This window comes from Vicugna pacos, chromosome 11 (genome assembly GCF_048564905.1).
Source record: "Vicugna pacos chromosome 11, VicPac4, whole genome shotgun sequence".
In the NCBI taxonomy this organism is placed as follows: Eukaryota; Metazoa; Chordata; class Mammalia; order Artiodactyla; family Camelidae; genus Vicugna; species Vicugna pacos.
In genome coordinates, this window is record NC_132997.1 from 89,228,425 (window position 1) to 89,242,576 (window position 14,152).

General features: G+C 48.5%; 1 pseudogene; it reads left to right on the forward strand.

Moving 5' to 3' along the window:
* Positions 1–86: 86 nt before the first annotated feature.
* LOC140699921 (inactive pancreatic lipase-related protein 1-like) lies at positions 87–10,363 on the forward strand (annotated as a pseudogene).
* The last annotated feature ends 3,789 nt before the right edge of the window (positions 10,364–14,152 follow it).

The window sequence follows — 14,152 nt, forward strand, 5'->3', positions numbered from 1 at the left end:
CAGCTGTGGAGGAGGGAGGCAGGGCAAAAAGCCTTGAACTCCTGGGTGTTTGCTCACTGCTCTGGCCATGTCTGAATTTATTATAGATGGTGAGCATCTGGACAGTCGTGCTTTTCCTACTGGGAGCAGCCAAAGGTGAGAAGCGTCATACCTGCCCCTTGGGAAGGGCTTAAATCCAACATGTCGGCCGCAGCTAGAGAAAGCCTCAGCCACGGCAAGCCTTCCGGCCACTCCAGCCGCTCCAAGGTTCCAGAGAGAGGTGGGTGGGGCTGCCCTGCCTGGGAGAGGAGGCAGTTTGAGCAGGACCCGCTTCAGAGCATCTCCCCAACATGCCCAGGGTGCCCAAGGCCAGACTTTTCTTGGTAAAGCTTAAAACACCTGCCTGGGTTAACATATTGACTCATCAGTATCCATTATCATATTGGTCAAAAAAATACACCGGAAGAGCTGGGAATGGAACATAGAACTTTTCAGTTCTGCTTGTGGTTCTGAGCAGAGACGTCTCTGTGGGATTCAGTGGGACTGTTCCCAGATCACAAGGTGGGCATGGGGCAAGGGGTCAGGGGCGAGGAGGTAATAAGAGAGTAGATGGGGCAGAGGTAGGTGTCTGCATCGTCCCCAAGCAGAGGAGTGACCAGGCCTGAGTGACAGTGATGTCTCACGGCCCGGCCTTGGGAGCTAATCCCTGAGTGGAGTCATCCTTTCTCTACAGGAAAGGAAGTTTGCTATGATCCCATCAGGTGCTTCTCTGACTCTCAGCCCTGGGCCAGCACCACAATCAGGCCCCTGAACCTTCTCCCCTGAAGCCCCGAGAAGATAGACGCCTGCTTCGGGCTCTACACCAACGAGAACGCAAACAACTTTCAGGTGAGACCTCTGCCATTTTAACACCATTGCAATCGGGTGAGGTGTAGACTCACTCGGGAATCGGGAGTTCCTTACCTCTGTACCCTCCTCCTCTACCCTTTCCTGCCAGCTGCCCCTAGGCCTAGCCAGACCTGCACAGAGTAGGTCTCCTGTAAAAATGTTGGCTTGAATGAATGAATGATTCATATTTGTCAGAAACTCTAATTGCTTATTTGATTCTGGTCAGGGGCAAAGAGCAATCCAGACCCAGTGGAGACAGTGATTCCTAACTTGGGGAGGTGGGGCAGGGAAAAAGAGATCAGGGTGGGCTTCCTGGAAGAGGTGGCTTTTTGCTAAGTTTTGAAAAGTTGTGGCATTGGGACAGGCAGAGATAGGAAAGAAAGAGACAGCCCTGAGTGGCTCGGCTACAAAAACATGCAACCCTTCTGTGTTTGTCACAGATTCTCCTTCCCTCTGGTCCATCAACGACTGAGGCATCCAATTTTCAAACAGACAGGAAGACCCGGTTCATCACCCACGGCTTTGTAGACAAGGGAGATGAGAGCTGGCTGGTGAACATGTGCAAGGTAGGATCCGGCTCTAACCCCTGCAGCCAGGGCTGAGGGCCACTGCCGCTACTTCCCGCTAACATCCTTGCCTCCCTTTAAGCGATCGCAATTAGTGAGCTCCAAAACAAGAAATCCTGGCACACTGAGGTACCTCTATGCCATCAAAATGCCTCTTCATAAAAATAAAAATCCCCTTCACATTTCAGGACTACACCTGTAGTCTGAAGCAATGACGTTTGCTATGAGAACAAACTTCCACTACCTCATTTCTGGTTAAATCAAGCCTCAGTGTCATCTCCTTCCACTTTCAGCGAGGCTACTTTGTGTTCCTGTAAGTGAGGGGTTATGTTCCTTTCATTCAAGTCTTTCCCATGTCCCTGAGAGTCAGAGGTGCATGCTCTGACCACTTATTTGAGCTACAGACAACTAAGACTGACCGGGTGATCAAAGTAGAAGAATGGAAAGTGGCAAAAGCCACTGTAATAGAGCAGCTTTCGGTCAGAAGGACAGACAACATAAGGACACACGTGTACACACACACACAAACTCACATGTTCACAGGCACACACACACACATACACACATAATATACCACCTTCCTGTCTTTCCATGTGAACACTGATTCAATCTATTTTTCTGACACCTGAGAATTTACCGTAGCAGCCTGCCTTCCACACACACATTAATAATTCCGACCTAAAATGTCAACAGGAGAAGTTACACACCCAGAAGATGAAAATCATTCTATATTTGACCTTGGTTTACCAGGCATTTAAGTCTTGGTACCTCTTTGGCCCCATCATGAATAAATATGTTAATGTATAAACTGTAAGATATAGTTTATATCCCCAATTCTCCAGGCTAGTAAGAGATTCCTCAGGGTTGCTTTAAAAATTAAAGTCCCGTTGGGAAAATGTTTGTATACCACATTGGAAACAAATCCTGTAAACTCTGTCTTTTGTCAACCAGATTCCAAGGTTGATTTTCCATTTATATTAAATTCTATTGCACCATCTATAAAATTCTACTATTCTTTATATGTGATTTATTACTCAATAAGATCGATCTTTCCATACAAGGACTAGTACAGGAAATGCATATATTTTCTTATTGTGATGAACTGGCCAGAACTGGAATTAACTGGCTTTATAATCTTGGTATACCATAAAAACTGTAATTTCCTAGATAGAGTTTTCTGTTTGACATGAGATTTCCAGGCTGTTCTGAATTCTTTTGTAACAGATACTTAAATTTAGCAAAATAAAATCCCTCTGATTTATTTTTTAAAAAAATTAAAGTCCTGAGAAAACAACTGTTGGTATCGGTGTGTGTGTAATCACACATATTAGTATCGTGTAAGTGAAGAGATTCTACGTGGATGTTAAATATATAGTACTACTTTATTTTTTTCTTTGTATTTTATTTTATTTTTAAAATTTTTTAAACTTTTTTTTATTGAGTAATAGTCATTTTACAATGTTGTGTCAATATACAGTACTATTTTAAATTTAAGCTGGTCATACGTGCTACCTGGCAGAAATTCCAAGGATATTATCAGCTCCTTTGACATCCAAGAAGTTTCCCTTTCAGAATTCTTCTATCTCTTTTAAGTCAGCGCAGTTTTATTTTTCACGCATCTGCAGTGTGTGTGTTTTCTCCATGAAGTCCTGTGCTGTCTCAACTGGGGAAGTAGTGACACTTTGCTCCCACCATAAAACCTCCGTAAACGCCCAGCAGACTGGGGCGAAGGCAAGCCCAGGCACTGCCAAGAGGCTGAAGGGACCTCTAGTGGCCAAATCCAGAAGATCATTTTGATACTGGCCACCAGAGATTGAACTTCAGACCTTTTCTTTTCGAAACAGGGCTCTTTGATGGACGTGGTTGTCTCAGTCACCTTATTGAATCAACCGTATTGAATTTGGTCGGGGAAGAAAACGAAGAGTGGCCAGCTTTTAATTAATCTCTAAGCTAGAGAGGGAATCGATGATTTGTCTTTCTCCTAGCATCCTCCCTGAGGGATAACTCCTACTGGCAACAGGAGTCTTAACAAACTCGAGTTCATCTCAGCACTCCAGCTCAGAAGGGACAGAAGAACGGCCAGTAGTGACTCTTGGCGGCCGTTTCTGAGCCCTGGTTGGATGTGGTGTCACGAGCCCCCATGATAACCCCCCGGTGTCTCTCCAACACCAGAACATGTTCAAGGTGGAGGAGGTGAATTGCGTCTCTGTGGACTGGAGGAAAGGCTCCCAGACCACCTACACACAGGCCGCCAACAGTGTGCTGGTGGTGGGCGCCCAGCTGGCCTGGATGCTGGCCACGCTCCAGGTGAGTGGCAGGTGGGCTGCTGCGGAGGTTGGGTAAAGAGGCAGCTGAGGGTTATATGTTTAAAGAGGAAATAGAGAGAATCAATATCTCTCTCAGAGTCTTAATTCTAAAACTCTAAAAGTTCACCTTAAATCAAAACCAAAGGCTGATGGCTAGACGGTGTTGACATGAACTGGGCAAGGGGTTGAGGGGCTGGCTGACAACAGGGAGAGGAGTCCAAACCAGACCGCAAGATGAGAAATTAGGGTGTATTTGAGGGCCTGAAAGTTCCACAAAGGGTTTGGCCAAAAAAGCATCTAGAAGAGTAGGTGTCCAGTCAGGAAAGCTCTGAGGCCCTCGTGATGAGCTGGGCTTGACCCTGAGGCCAGTGGGAGCCATGGAAGGTGTTCAGCAGAGGAGTAATGGTGTTAGGTTGGCATGCTACAGAAACCCAGCCCAGAAATGTCCTGAAAATACAATCTCCCCTCTCCAGTCGAACTACACCTACTCACCTGCCCAATTCCACCTCATCGGCCACAGCCTGGGGGCCCAGGTGTTAGAAGAAGCAGGGAGCAGGACTCCAGGCCTGGGCAGGATTACGGGTAAGACCCGAGGGCCAGTGACCCCCACAACGTGATATAAGACAGCAGCCTTGCTTGGAGCTGGCCCGAAGGAGTCCATCCCCTCGGCTGTGGCAGGGCCGGTTAGAACCTGCACTGGACACTTTAGGAAGCCCCCAGAAGCCTGTCTTTGGGGCAGGGGAGGCGGTGGCTTTGTTCCCTTTGCTTCTCCCACCTCTGTCCCCATCCATCCTCCCTAGACCCCCGTTTTCTGGTGATGTGGGTGTCTCAGCAGGACTGGGCACCCAGGAAGATGCAGAGCAAGGCTAATGCGAACATGAACAAACACAATTACGGAGAATCCTGTTGTCCTTCCCTTTCCCCCTTCTCTTTGAAATCAGCAGCAGGACAGAACACAGAAGGTCTGCTTCCGCTGCCTTGGATGGCAGAAGAAACCCAGCCACCGTCACACCTAAAGCGCCCTTTTAACCCAAGCAAAGCCCTTAAATTATAACAGCAAAGTGTATTCACATAATGTAATTATTATAATGCTAATGTAATCACTGTAGAAAGCACAGAGTAAGTGCCAATTGTCTTAAAGACTGTGCAGAGTGCTTTACATGTTCTCATTTAATCTTCAGAAGTAAAGGTAAAGGCTGAGAGAAGGAAATGACTTGCCCAAGGTCACACAACTAATCAGTGGTAGAACTGACATTCAAACGCAGTTCTGGTGTTATTTGGCTCAAATAAGTCTCTATCTTTATATGAACGCTCACTTTTATTTTCAACATTTATGCTCATGCCTTTTCAGTTGCTCTGATCAAACCTTCAAAAAAAAATTGACAAATCTAGGAGTCTTCTCGAGAAGGAAATCAGGAAGGGGAAATTTCTCTCCAAATTCTGCTAAATGGGCTAGGACATAGGGTAGAGCTGGGCATGTTTCAGCCACTTTGTGCCAATCTGCCCTGTGATAGTTCCCTAAGATGTTCACTGTAAAAAGATGCTGTGTTTATATAAATACATAAATATATCTTACATATATTGAGGCATAATTTACATATAGCAAAAGTCACCCTGTGTAGTGTATAGTGCCATGAGTTTTGATAAATGAATAGTCATGTAACCATGTCCACAATCAGGACATAGAACGTTTCCATCACTGTATACATTTTTTAAAAAAAAAAGGCATTGGTTAATCAATCCTTCTGATGTAGTGATGCACGAAATACTTGCCCATATTTTAAAGCAACAAATTAAATATTCAAAAACCATATATTCATTCCTCGACTAACATTTATTTATGAGCCACAGACTATGCCAGACGTGGGGGATGTGGGGTCTAGCATGAAATATATAACCCGGCAGAGAAGACAGGACCTGAGTCAGCAACCACAAGTGTGCTGGGCTCCACGAGTTGCTGCTGTGACATTGTGACAAGAGGACCTGGCCCTGACCAGAAGAAGGGACAGGGAGAACAGCTCTGAGGATGTATAAGGACAATAAGGAGTTAGGCAAAATATGTGTGTGTTTACATACGTGTGTGGGTGTGTGTATGTTGAGTGTGTGGTCATACGTGCGTAGGTTTGTGTGTGTGTGTATGTGTGTGCGTGTGTGTGCACTCATGGACACTGGGACAGCCCTTCAGGTATAAATCTGGATGACCACTATGTCAGAGACTGCGCAGGGTCCTGGAGAGGCAGAGAGAAGACACAGGCTTTGCCCTTGAGGCTCACAGGACTGCAATTCTGAGCGACTTTTTCATTTGTGGGGGCAAGTCCTGGTTCTTTCTCTCTTCACCTTAACTCAAAGTTCTGTCATTCTGTCATTCTAGAGCAGAGCCACCCAACAGACCTTCCAACCCTGATGGACGTGCTCTGTGTTGTCTAATGCAGTAGCCATTAACCACGAGTGGCAAGGCAGCACTTAAAATGTAGGGAAAGTGAGGAATTGATTTGTTAGTCAATTTAATTTGAGTTTAAATGTAAGCAGCCACGTGTGGCTAGTGGCCCCTTTACTGGGTGGGGCAAGTCTAGAAGGGGATGCTACCGATATGTACTTCTCCTTCTGGCCTAGTTTGAGTTGTAGACTAACACATAGAACTTCTCATACTTTGATGCCTCAGTGTAAGGATGGGGACAGGAATCTGAGATTGCACGAATAAGTGGAACTCTTTTCTGTGCCCTGTGCAGGCTGGAGATACGGAGTTTCTGTAACACTCTCTGGAAGAACAGCCACTGGTCAAATCAAAGTGGCTTTGTTTGGAAATAGGGGAAATACTCACCAATACGATGTCTTCAAGTAAATTTCCCCTTTTTAGTATCACATCTTACCTGATGACTTTCACAGCCTTTGCATCCATGCACTGAAATGCACGTCATCTCTTTATCAGTGACTTTTTAATTACTTACTTTATGTATTGAAGTTAATTTCAGACTTCTGCTAACAATTGTTCTTTTTCTCTACTATGAATCCAGGCATTTAATTCTTCCTCTCTCAACAGATCAGATTTTTTTAAATAAATCTAATATTATCCCGGATGTCATGTTTTCTGATTAGCCTAGTGACACATGCTTGTTTTAAACTAAGTGGATAACTCATCATTGTACAAATAATTCTACCAGAAAAAAAAATAATATGAAGGAATTGCGGAGTTTTCTATAAGAAAGTTTTACGGGGAAATTAAATTTGAGGAAACAATATTTCAATTAATAGTTTGAGGCTGCCGGCATATTGGTGATTTTTTCATTTCTCTAACCCTTATTTGAGAGTTAATTTGGGAAAATCGTCCTGTTAATCTAGAGTAGAAAAGAGTGACATGGCCTCCTATGGTCCTTAGGACTTGTTTCAGTGAATGAGATTGTGTCTATTTCTCTATTTCAGGGGGGATTATCAAGCCAGGCTCCACCCATTCCAGCGAGTTTGGCGCAGTTCTCCATGTTGGAACCACTGAGAAAGTCAAGTTTCTCTGGAATAACAGCATGGCAAACCCAACCCTCCCTAAAGGGGGTGCAGCCAAGATCACCATGCAAAAGGGAGCGGATAAGAAGGAGTACATATCTTTGGTGGCTTGTGCCTAAGGATGTGTATTTGTCCTGGAGACTCACCCCAGAAAGTCAGCTACAGCTCAGCCAGAAGAGTCAGCACCTATCTGGGGCCCGTTTTCCCCAGACGGAAAAACAGCTGATAGATTGCAGACCGCTTCTATTGCGTGTTCTCAGCACTCCCTGCGGGAGGCACAGAAGACGTGGCCCTGCCTTCAACAAAAGCTAAGGACAGAAAATAAAAAAGAGAAATAAGAAATAATTTCTGAAGGTATAAGGTTATAAATCTGGGCTGGAGAGTAGCTACATGTTAAAGAGGGCAAGATCAGTGAACGTTCAGGATAATAGAAGGAGAAAGAAATCAGTGTTAGCAGAAGATGTAAATTTTGAGATAAGACAAGAGAGAGCTGAGGTGACAAAACTTGCAGAATCTTCATCCTGACCCAATATGTCCCCATTTGTGGCAGCTGCAGGGATGTGAGGGTAATGACCCCAAGTCTAGCCAGCAGGACACCCCCATGTGGCTTGTGGGCAGGGGATCCTGGGCATTTGGTCACTGATGGAGGTTTGGGAGGTTAGGTGGGGTCCCTAAACTCAGGCCCCAGGGAACGTCACTCCCCCAGGCAGGCAATGGCTTGGCAGACTTCACAGTCTTAAGCTGGATGGCCCCTGCGAGGTCCTCCCTGTCTCTGTGAGGAGAGGACAGGGGGGCGGGCCCAGGCAGGTGGTCAGCAGAACAAGAAGGCCCTCTCAGCAAAAGCACAGCATCGAGAAGGCTGGTGGGGAGCCCTGAGCAGGCTGGGGGTGCAGCCAGCGCCTCGCCGGCCATCCCCCATCAGAGGACACTGGAGATCTAAGGTCAGTTCCCCAGGGCCTGTTAGGAAGTGGACTTGTTGCCCGGATCCTGTGTGGTTAAAATCGTGTCTGAAGAAGGTGGTCTCACTGGAATCTTTCAAATGCAGGGCGTTCCCAGGAGGTGACTTGCTCGTGGGTAGACCTGAGAAAGGAGAGAAATACAAGACCAAATCAGCCAGGGCACATTGTACCTTCCAGATTTTCTGCAGAAAGGCCATGGCCTTCTAGAAATGGAACAGAATGTACCTGAGGCCATGCCCAAGGCCCTGCGTCCATCAGCTGCCACCAGGACCCTCCAGGAGCCTGAAGGCAGCTTCCCTGCCTGCCAACCCAGGAGGAAGAGAAAACCAACATCAAACCTCACAAATGAGTTTGGGGGGTAAAAATGCTGAATTTGTCGAATTATTCAATTATGTTGCTGTTAAGAAAACAGCCTATAAGTAACATTTTTAAATAATGATAATAATAATGGGGAGGCTAAAGAAAATCAAGACTTTATCCAACCTCCTCTCAGATCTACCCTCAGATTTTTCCAGTCACCTCAGTGAGGGTTCAAGTCTGATCAAGGAAACTGACAGGGATCCCACTGGTGACGTGGACTCAAAAGAAAAACGTAGTTCCCCTCTTGATTTCTCTTTCCCCCAGCACTTCCTCCCTGACTTTATGATGTTCCAGATACGCCTGGCAGACAGGAGGAGGGACAAAGACGGGGCCTGCTCTGTTGTTTACAGAGTAGCTTTTGAGAAAAATTAGACAGATGGTTCCCATGAAAGATCAAAGGACAGAATTAAGATCTCCGTGTCAGGGGCCCAAGGAGAGTGGCGGGGGAGGCCGTGAGGGAGGGAAGGGGGCCCTGAGGCTTCTCTCTGGATGCGGGGTTTTGACTTGGAAGGGTGCTAGCAGGGGACCCGGCTTGGTGCAGGAGGGACGAGGACCTGGAATATGATTGGAGATAAGGGTTAGGGCTTCCAGGAAAAACAGATAAAATACAAAAGAGAAAGGGGGTGAAGATGAGGAAAGAGTGTGACACTTCAGAGATCAAATGTGGTGAGAGAAGCCTGTGGTTCTTGGAAAATCCATACATCGGCATTATTGTTGTTGTTGTTGTTTTAAGTTTATTTATCTATTTAATGGAGGTACTGAGTATTTTAATGAGGACTGAACCCAGGGCCTCCTGCATGCTAGGCATGCACTCTACCACTGAGCTATACCCTCCCCACCTGCGTTGTTTTTAAATTAATTATAAAGCTTTTTTACGTTTATTGTCATGAGATGCTGCGCTATTGACATGGGATTCTCACCAGTCATGGGAGGTAGCTACGCCCTCTTCTACAAAGACACCCATGCTGAAACTCAAGTAACCAGCCCAGTGTCACTGCTGGAAGGCTGGGAGCGGGGAAACCAGGGGGAGAGCCAGGCCCCCAACTCCAGGTTTGGAAGGCAAGCTCAAGGAAGGTTTGAAGGTGACCCCACCGTAGGAAATGTGGAACATCAGATGGACCTGTATTGGCATCTTGGTTCTTCCACGTAGTAACTGAGAGCCCCCCTGCCTCAGTTTCCTTTTCTGCGATGGAGGACTCATAACAACACCTCACATGTTGTGTGGTGCCGGTGAAGCTCACACGAGTGAACCAGTTTGGGTCCTTGCCCACAGCTCGTAAGAGCTCAACATACTGTGCCTACTGTATTTTCTCAAGCTGTTATAAGGTTGAGTGGGCTCCCCAGAGTAGCTGGGCCAAGAGTGAGTCCATCTATAAACCAATCCACTGGGTTTATGGGGCTGGGCGAATGTATTGTGGAGAAGGAGAGCTGGGAGAGGTCAGTCTCTGCCTCAAGGAGCCCACAGTCCTGGCCACCCGAGGACCCAGAGGCCAGGGGCCACTTCTAAGATACAGCTGACCTAGTCCTGGGACCGCGCCAGCCCCTCCCTCTGGGAGCCCCAGGCAATCAGCTCTCCTGGAACTGTGTGAAGCTTCCACCCTCGTGCTGCCCTCATCCTTCTGAATTGTAAAATCAGCAATTATTTTTGCTTTACAACTCAAATTGCTGTGTAAGGATGCCCAGCACTGAAAAAGCGTTCATTTTTCTCCACAGGTGCAGTTTCTGAAGTGAAGACACCATGAGAGAAGATGTCCTGCTCACTCTCACGCCCTGTGAAACTCCAGGCACGACACAGGTGCCATGTTAACACCAATAAAATACGTTCCTGCATGGATCCGTTCACAGCATCTGTCGCTGATGTCAGCTGCCCCGTGGGACATTTGAGAAGTGAGTATTTTTAAATGTCCTGCACATTTCCATCTATTTGTGTTTCCTGCCCTTGACCTCCAGTGGCCACCCCTTTTCTTCCCAGTTTCCTTGGTCCTCGTGCCCACTGTCTTCTCACCGGAGGGGCTGGCGACGAACAAACAGCAGAACTAGAGCCTGGGGGGTGGGGCCTCAGCAGAGCCTTTAGCCCGCCCCTCATCTTCCAGGTGAGGAAACAAAGGCCCAGAAAGGAGAGGTCACTGTCCAAGCACACAAGGTGGATCAGTGTCCTGGCAGGACTCACTCCAGTCCCAGGGCCCCTCCCTGACTCTGCCATCACCTTGAGAAATCACAGAAAAGCCATGCTATGACATGGCCTCTCTGTGGTAGTGATTTGGTGGTGATGGCACCACTTGGTGGCTCTGGCTCTCGGTGAGGTTAAGGGGCTCCAGACCCAGAGACTGTGGTGGGCACACTTGCAGAGCACAGACAGACTTCCAGCCCCTGCTGGCCCTGGGCTGGGGCTGCCTCAGAGCCTTCTCTCTGCCTGCTGGGCAGGCGCCCTCCCAGGGCAGGACCGGGCATTGAGTTGGGCTCCAGGGGGTGGCTTCAGAGAGGAGCACCCAGTATAGGCCCTGCTGGAGGAGGACTGTTCTGCCATCCCAGGAGCACTCAGCCAATCAGACCTCACCATGGGCCCTGCCGACACAGATGTTCTGCACCCAGGGGTGGGGGTGTTCTTCAAGGTACAGGCCCTGCTGGAGGAGGACTGTTCTGCCATCCCAGGAGCACTCAGCCAATCAGACCTCACCATGGGCCCTGCCGACACAGATGTTCTGCACCCAGGGGTGGGGGTGTTCTTCAAGGTACAGGCCCTGCTGGAGGAGGACTGTTCTGCCATCCCAGGAGCACTCAGCCAATCAGACCTCACCATGGGCCCTGCCGACACAGATGTTCTGCACCCAGGGGTGGGGGTGTTCTTCAAGGTGGCTCAGCCTATCCCACGATCATCCCCAGGGACTGTACAGGACCAGGAAGGCCACTGCCCTGAGTGTCCCCCGTCTTGACCACCCCCCACCGCAGCAGTGTCAGTGCCCGGCTTCTGTTCCTAGCTCCCAGCACGTCAAGCTGTTATCGAGCCTCAAACCTGAGTGTGAGTGAACTCCAGGCTATGCCTTGAAAGTAGATGGTGTGGTGAAGACTCAAGGAGCGACTGTAGCAAAGGCCTCACAGTAAAGGGCACAAGGTGGATGCTCAGGAAACGGTGGTGATTGGGGTGGGGAGGGTGGAGGCACCGAGCAGAAGAGGACGGTGCCCAGGGCTGGGGCCCCTTTGTCACAGTTTGCTCAGCGCTGGCCATGGCCTCACACCCCGGGTGAGGTAGCACACTGTGGGCAAAAGGGCTCAATCAGTGGGATGCAGGTCCTGCAAACACAAACACCAGCTCTGGGTCGGGCACTGGAGGGAGAGGGAAGCCGACTTCGCCGCCTTGGATTCAGTGTTCGAGGCGTGCACGGTAGTAGGGAGCCCCGCACCCAGATAAACACTGCCGTGCTGCCCCATGGTGCAAAAAGCAAGGTATACCCCAGGAATGGGGGGCCCAGGAGGGGAGGAGCAAGATGGGGAAGGCTCCACAGAGCCGCTGGTTCTAGGCCCAGGCTTGCAGGAGAATGACTGACTGAGACGGCAGGCTGGGAGGCCAGCGAGGAGGAGGAGGCCCCCGCATCTACACAGGTGAGAGGTGATGAGACCATCTGAGGGCGGGGTAGAAGCAAGTATAATGCAGGGGGCGGGACTGGTTGGCCCCATGGGAGGCCTCTTCCCTGGTCAAGGATAGCCTGTCTCACCTGCTCCCCAGACTAACAGATGTGGCCGATGACTTTGGGGGAAAATTTTAAAATGGGGAGGAAGCTGAGAAGAGCACGCAGTGCAGTGGGGGAGGCTCCCCTAGGCTGTTGGCCACACCATATGCTCTCAGCTGAGGCCCTGTCTTGAGCCTTGAGTGACCTTGGTCTTGACCGCAGGTGCAGTGGTGACCGTATGCTCTGGGGACAGGGAAGGCCACTGATGGAGACGAGCTGGAGCAGGGCCAGCCTCCTGCTCTCTCCTCCCAGGTCCCTTTCCTCCAATGAGCACAGGTCCTTTTATCAGATAAACAGCTGGAGAAAAATCCCAGGAAGGCAGAGAACAGCAGGCTCCAAGATCCCAGCCATGGACCTTGTGTGTGTCACAGGGCCCAGCAGTAGGGACAGGTAAGAATCCCGGGACTGGAGATGTTGGAAACGTAGTCAGTATTCAGTTAACAAATCACTTGGTTAATTGCACACACACAGCACACCACACAGCTTAGTCAGAGTAGGGGAAACAGGAAAGTGGGTAACAAACCCCTCCAAGAGGAAGTCTGGGAAGCAGGCATCAGCACGAATGGTGGTCCCCATCCAGCCATGGGTCCCGAGACAAGCATAAACGAAAAGTTGCCCTCTGCCCTGACAGAGGCTCCGGCAGCTTCCACCTGCAGCAGCTCAGCACCGAGGGGTTGGGTCCTCCAGTGAAGAGCTGGGCTCAGGGGTCTCCTTTTAAGGCTGTGTCAGTAGGTGTAACAGTTACTCCCAGGGTGTCTTATCTCTGTCAGTTGCTCCTTCAGTTCCAGTGACGTATGTTGCCCATCAAATTTCATATCTAAAATACCACTCTTAGTTTATTGCTCTAAGACGCTCACAGTCCTACTGCAGACATTTCAAAACAACTAATGTGGAAGTTCACACTGGCCACTGTGACTCCATTTTGAACTACTTAAAGTAGCTTAAATCTTGAGTTTCACACAAAGTGAATAGGAATCACAACACAAAAGAAGTTATAATTGTGATACCTTGCTCCGGAACCTTCACTTCCCAGCACCGCTGGGGAGTCCATGTCAGCCCCACGCATCCAGATTTCAGGGGCTGCATGTGGCCAGCTTGATTAGACTTTGTTCTGTTTTGTTTCTTAAACAATAGAGGTGAAACAAAATAAAACTGCTCGTTTTGCTACAATTTCATTTTCATTAATATCTACTCTCTCTTGAGCTCTCTGAAAAGATCTTTTGCTGTTTGTACTTGCGGCCAACACCAAAATTAGCTTGATGCAAGAGTTTATTCCATTGCCCAACATTTCATTTGTGACGACAAAGATTTGTCTTCTTTCTCTAAAAGAGAGGGAGTGGATTTAAGGGGCAAAACAATTACATGTGATCTTTGGACTTGTTTGGATGATGAACTGAACAAACCAACAACAAAAAGCCATCTTTGATATAAACAGAGGTGGTGCATTGTTCAGAATGCACATGGATAAGGTCTTTGGAGCAATGAAAACATGCCCCATTCATACTCAGTTTAACATAACACTCAGAGGGACATTCAGTCTGGTTGGAAGCAACAGGATAAGGCACTGAGCCAGCAGTCAGCGTTCTAGTCAAACCTGGTGACCTTGGGCAGGGACTTTCCACCTCCCTGGACCTTGGCTTTCTCATCTGTAAAATGGAAGCCACAGCCCAGCCCTTCCTTCCTGGTATTGTTGTCTTAAGGCTCTAACAGGACAATTAACAGCGCCACCAGAACAGAAGGCTCAGTCCTTAAGTTAACTGTAAGATGCTGTAAGATGAGGGAGGCACCCTAAGGAGTGGTGGCCGCAGTCTGACCCCAGACCCAAAGCTATCGGAAGACGGGAGGGTGCAGAGCAGTGCTTGTGAGGG